Source organism: Ovis canadensis, chromosome 14, assembly GCF_042477335.2.
Source record: "Ovis canadensis isolate MfBH-ARS-UI-01 breed Bighorn chromosome 14, ARS-UI_OviCan_v2, whole genome shotgun sequence".
NCBI lineage: Eukaryota > Metazoa > Chordata > Mammalia > Artiodactyla > Bovidae > Ovis > Ovis canadensis.
Genome location: NC_091258.1, coordinates 37,940,781 through 37,947,098, shown reverse-complemented (window position 1 = coordinate 37,947,098; position 6,318 = coordinate 37,940,781).

Sequence of the window (6,318 nt, the reverse complement as noted above, 5' to 3'; positions counted from 1 at the left end):
CAGATGACACCATCCTTATGGCAGAAAGTGAAGAGGAACTAAAAAGCCTCTTGATGAAGTGAAAGAGGAGAGTGAAAAAGTTGGCTTAAAACTCAACATTCAGAAAACGAAGATCATGGCATCTGGTCCCATCATTTCATGGCAAATAGATGGGGAAACAATGGAAACAGTGAGAGACTTTATTTTCTTGGGCTCCAAAATCACTGCAGCCATGAAATTAAAAGATGCTTGCTCCTTGGAAGAAAAGCTATGACCAACCTAGACAGAATATTAAAAAGCAGAGGTATTACTTTGCCAACAAAGGTCCGTCTAGTCAAAGCTATGGTTTTTCCAGTGGTCACGTATGGATGTGAGAGTTGGGCTATAAAGAGAGCTGGGCGCCGAAGAACTGATGCTTTTGAACTGTGGTGTTGGAGAAGACTGTTGAGAGACAGTTGGACTGCAAGGAGATCCAGTCAATCAATCCTAAAGGAAATCAGTCCTGGGCGTTCATTGGAAGGACTGATGCTGAAGCTGAAACTCCAATACTTTGGCCACTTCATGAGAAGAACTGACTCATTGGAAAAGACCCTGATGCTGGGAAAGATTGAGGGCAGGAGAAGGGGATGACAGAGGATGAGATTGTTGGATGGCATCACCGACCTGATGGACACGAGTTTGAGTAAGCTCTGGGAGTTGGTGATGGACAGGGAAGCTTGGCATGCTGCAGTCCATGGGGTCACAGAGAGTCAGACACGCCTGAGCGACTGAACTGACTGAACTGACTGAACTGACGCTTTGGTCTGTGGTCCTCAGAACAACTCAAAAACTTTCAGAGTGACTCCTAGCCCTGCAGCTGTCCAGTTGGAGAACATAGGGCAAATCTCTTAGCTTCCCCAGGTTTCTGTTTCATAGAATTCCCTGCTTTCCACTTTGGAAGCATCTTAAATTTCATCCTGTTTCCCTTTTGATACCTGGATTAACTTTACAGTGTTCCTGACAATTAACTCAGCCTCCTTTTGCACACCTCCAGGGTCTGGGTCTCACTACGTCTCCAGGCAGGGATCTTTGGACAGAATGTTCTTATGGTAAAGGAACACTGTCTCTTCATAGTCCCTGACTCTAACCATCCACCTTTCCATCTATTCATTATTCCCTTTATTCATTCATTCTGCAAGCATCTATCAAATACTTGGCTCTATGCTGGGAAGGATGGATACAAAGTTACATTTAAGACATGGTCTAGTGCCCAGAGGAGTTCACCATGTCATAGATAAAACAGATGGGGGAAGCTATGGGTGGCTTGCCATGCAATGTGAAAACACCATATATAGGGATATATGCTATATATAAAAAGTGCTCTGGATATACCTGGGAGAGTGTCATCTCCCTGATGGGGTTGCAAAGAAGATGCTCAAAATCTGTTTCATAGAATCATTAAATGTCCAACAAAAGAGAATTCTCCAAATATGCTCTGAGGTTGATATTTAGCTGGCGAAAACAATACTATCCATTTACTCAAACTAGTGCTGCACACTTCTACATATGGGCAACAGAATACAGTCATGATCCATTGTTAAGGGGAAAATATACGTTATAAAATAGTTAGGGTTGCTTTGGGACACAGCTTGGCAGTTTATTAAAAATTAAACTTAGGGACTCCCTGGTGGTTTGGTGGTTAAGAATCAGCCTGCCAATGCAGGGGACACAGGCTTGATCCTTGGTCTGGGAAGAGCCTACGTGCCGTGGAGCAACTAAGCCCGCACACCACAACTCCCGAGCCCGTGTGCTGCAGCTGCTGAAACCTGCACGCCCTCCAGCCCGTGATCCGCAACAGGAGAAGCCACTGCATTGAGAAGCCTGTGCACTGCAATGAAGCGTAGCCCCATTTGCTGCACCTAAAGAAAGTCCTCGCACAGCAACGAAGACCCAGTGCAGCCCAAGATAAATAAATACATAAATTAAAATAAAGAAATAAAAATTAAACCTAGAGTCACCATATTTCACAGCAATTTCACTCCTAGGCTTGTACCCAGGATAACCCAAGATAATTGATAATATGTTTATACAAAAACTTGCACACGAATAGCAGTGTTTTTGTGTTTGAGCACCGTTGCACTCATCTCACACGCTAGTAAAGTAAGGCTCAAAATTCTCCAAGCCAGGCTTCAGCAATACGTGAACCGTGAACTTCCAGATGTTCAAGCTGATTTTAGAAAAGGCAGAGGAACCAGAGATCAAATTGTCAACATCCGCTGGATCATGGAAAAAGCAAGAGAGTTCCAGAGAAACATCTATTTCTGCTTTATTGACTATGCCAAAGCCTTTGACTCTGTGGATCACAATAAACTGTGGAAAATACTTCAAGAGATGGGAATACCAGGCCACCTGACCTGCCTCTTGAGAAACCTATATGCAGGTCAGGAAGCAACAGTTAGAACTGGACATGGAACAACAGACTGGTTCCAAATAGGAAAAGGAGTATGTCAAGGCTGTATATTGTCACCCTGCTTATTGAACTTCTATGTAGAGTACATCATGAGAAACACTGGGCTGGAAGAAGCAAAAGTGGAATCATGATTGCCGGGAGAAATATCAATCACCTCAGATATGCAGATGACACCACCCTTATGAAAGAAAGTGAAGAGGAGCTAAAAAGCCTCTTGATGAAAGTGAAAAAGGAGAGTAACTAAGATCATGGCATCTGGTCCCATCACTTCATGGGAAATAGATGGGGAAACAGTGGAAATAGTGTCAGACTTTATTTTTCTGGGCTCCAAAATCACTGTAGATGGTGATTGCAGCCATGAAATTAAAAGACGCTTGCTCCTTGGAAGGAAACTTATGACCAACCTAGATAGCATATTCAAAAGCAGAAACATTACTTTGCCAACAAAGGTCCGTCTAGTCAAGGCTGTGGTTTTTCCAGTGGTCACGTATGGCTGTGAGAGTTGGACTGTGAAGAAAGCTGAGAGCCAAAGAATTGATGCTTTTGAAACGTGGTGTTGGAGAAGACACTTGAGAGTCCCTTGGACTGCAAGGAGATCCAACCAGTCCATCCTAAAGGAGACCAGTCCTGGGCGTTCATCGGAAGGACTGATGCTGAGGCTGAAACTCCAATACTTTGGCCACCTGATGAGAAGAGTTGACTCATTGGAAAAGATCCTGATGCTGGGAGGGACTGGAGCAAGAGGAGAAGGGGACGACAGAGGATGAGATGGCTGGATGGCATCACTGACTTGATGGACATGGGTCTGTGCAAACTCCAGGAGTTGGTGATGGACAGGGAGGCCTGGTGTGCTGCGATTCATGGGCTCTCAAAGAGTCGGACACGACTGAGCAACTGAACTGAACTGAGCAGCTTTAGTCAAAAGAGTTGAAAGTGGAAACAACCAAAATGTCCATCAACTGATGAATGGACAAGAATGATTATGATCTATAATATAATCTATCCACACAGTGGAATATTATCTGGGCATAAAAAGGAACACAGTATGGATACTTGCTACAATGTGGACGAACCTTAAAAACATCATGCTAATGCAGAAAGCCAGCTACAGGAGGCCAGATGTTGTATGATTTTATTTATGAGATGTTCATAATAAGCAAATCCACAGAAACAAAGTAGATTAGATGTTGGGAAATAAGGAATGACTCCTAATGTGTATGAGGTCTCTCTTAGGAGTGCTGACAATTTTCTGGGATTGGATAGTGGTGATGGTTAAACAACTTTGTGAATATACAATCCCACTAAATTGTGCACTTTAAAAATGTGAATTTTATGGTACTTGAATTATATTTCAAGAAAGTAGTTATTTTAAAAATACCATCAAGTATAGGATCCTATGTTAAAAAACAAAGCTGCACTTCATAAATTTGAAGATGTAATTGCCTTTTCAAATGATTCACACACAAAGCAGAAATCCATCTAGCAAGCAGGAAAGTTCTGAAAGGTAGAGAGGGATGGACAAGGAAACCATAAACAAGTGAAAAATGATGACGTTGGGCAGTGTCACTTTCTTCGAGGGGACAAAAGGGTCTATGAGGCATATTACCTCACTGGTGCTGGCCAGAAAATTCCAGACTGACTGGTTAAGACTACATTCCTGGGGAAGGTTGAAACTCTAATTAGGTAAGGTGCTAAATCTTCATCTGCTGATGAGGGCTTAGCACAAGTGATTGCATTTGAGGCCTGTTTTGGTTTTGTTTTTAACAATTCCCCTCTTTTGATCAAACACTTAGTTTAACTGAGAGATGTGATCAAGATCTAAGGCATCTAGGCAAGATCTAAGCACCACTCTTGGCTACAGGTCACAACTTCTGTGGGTCCTTTGTGTGGTGTCCAGAGCTCAACAATTTTTTTTGTTTAATCCCCATGACAGTCATAGGTCATGGCTTCAAGTTCATGATACTTATCTGGTTATTCTCTTTCCTTCTTTTCCAACATTCCTGTCTTAGGGAGATCATTGCTTGGTCGTTAGCAGCTGGGAACATGTATTTAAAGCTTTTGAGAGAATACAGTGCACTCATGGAAACGATTATGATTGCAAGAAGCACAATAACTCTCAATGTTTGGAGTGCACTCAGTGCAGGAGACGCAGAGAAGCAGATCCGATCCTGGATGGGGAAAATCTCCTGGAGGAGGAAATGGCAACCCACTCTAGTATTCTTACCTGGGAAATCCCATGGACAGAGGAGCCCAGCAGGCTACAGTCTATGGAGTCACAAAGAATCAGACATGACTAAGTGACCGAGTGTGTGCATGTGTGCGCACGCACACCCACACAACACACAGTAGAGCCATGGTTCCCAAGACCTAAACCAAAGTCAAATCTGTCCAAGCAAGAATCTCTGAAGGAGTCAGCTTTTTAAGCCAAGTGGCTTGCTCAGTGGTCTTAGGTAATTGATCATGTGTAACTAAGTTACTTCCCCAGAAATGCTAATCCAAGTGCAGCAGGTGGTATTGGTCAAAGCACAGATATCTCCTTGCTCAGTTAACAGATCATCAGGGGAAAAAGACACATGTATCCCATTGTTCACTGCAGTACTATGTACAATAGCTAGAACATGGAAGCAACCTAGATGTCCATCAACAGATGAATGGATAAAGAATTGTGGTACATATACACAATGGAATATTACTCAGTCATAAAAAGGAATGCATTTGAGTCAGTTCTAATGAGGTGGATGAACCTAGAACCTATTATACAGAGTGAGGTAAGTCAGAAAGAGAAAGATAAATATCATATTCTAACGCATATATATGGAATCTAGAAAAATGGTACTGAAGAATATTTACAGAGTAGCAATGGAGAAACAGACATAGAGAATAGATTTATGGACACGGGGAGAGGGTGAGAGGCTGAGAGAGTAAGAGTAACACGGAAACTTACATTACCATATGTAAAATAGATCGCTATTTTAAAAAATGGGGAATTTGCCCTATGGCTCAGGAAACTCAAACAGGAGTTCTGTATCAGCCTAGAGGATGGAGCGGGAGATGGGAAGGAAGTTCAAAAGGGAGGGGATATATGTATAGCTATGGCTGATTCATGTTGAGGTTTGACAGTAAACAACAAAATTCTGTAAAGCAATTATCCTTCAGTAATAAATAAATAAATAAAAACGATCAAGGGCTATCCTGTTACCAAACACAACTTTGGCTAGAGAGTCTAAGGAGTTTTCCTGGGTAGCTATTTCTTTAGCAGCAGATTCTGTAATACTTTCAACAGTAAAAGAGAGGTTTCTGATCATAGCCTCATTTACATTTACTCCTAACCATTTACATTTACACATTCCTTCAAAGGAAGGAAGCCTTGAACACTGAATGCCTCCTGGTAATTCCCATTTGAGTCTTTGGCTCAAGACTGGGAAGGCGACAGCCCTGGAGGCTAGTGAAAGGGTCTGCAGACCACCCAGGCAGTTTTGCCCTTTCCTCATGTAGTTTTTTTTGCGGACAGCCTGGACACAAGGTTTCCCAAGTTTGGGGTTGTTAACAGAGACAAAGAAATGGGTCAGGGTGACCCTGGCATCATGGACAGACAAGAGTTTTTTTTAAATGATAGATCCAGCAGTCTGAAAACGTACTCCCTTTAGCAATGGTCTTGGAAATACGGATGATGGCATCATCTTTCCAGGCCATTGCCAGAGTAGACGGAGGAAAGAGAAGAAAGAATGCTTTCATGTTTAAAGTATTAAGATTTTTTTAAATTAATTTCTGTTGCCATATAGTTGATTTTTGCCATGTGTTAGCTCTAGCTGTACAGCAAAGTGAATCACTATGTTGTTGTTCATTGCATTTCCTCCTTAGGGCATCTTCCTGACCCAGGGATCAAGCCC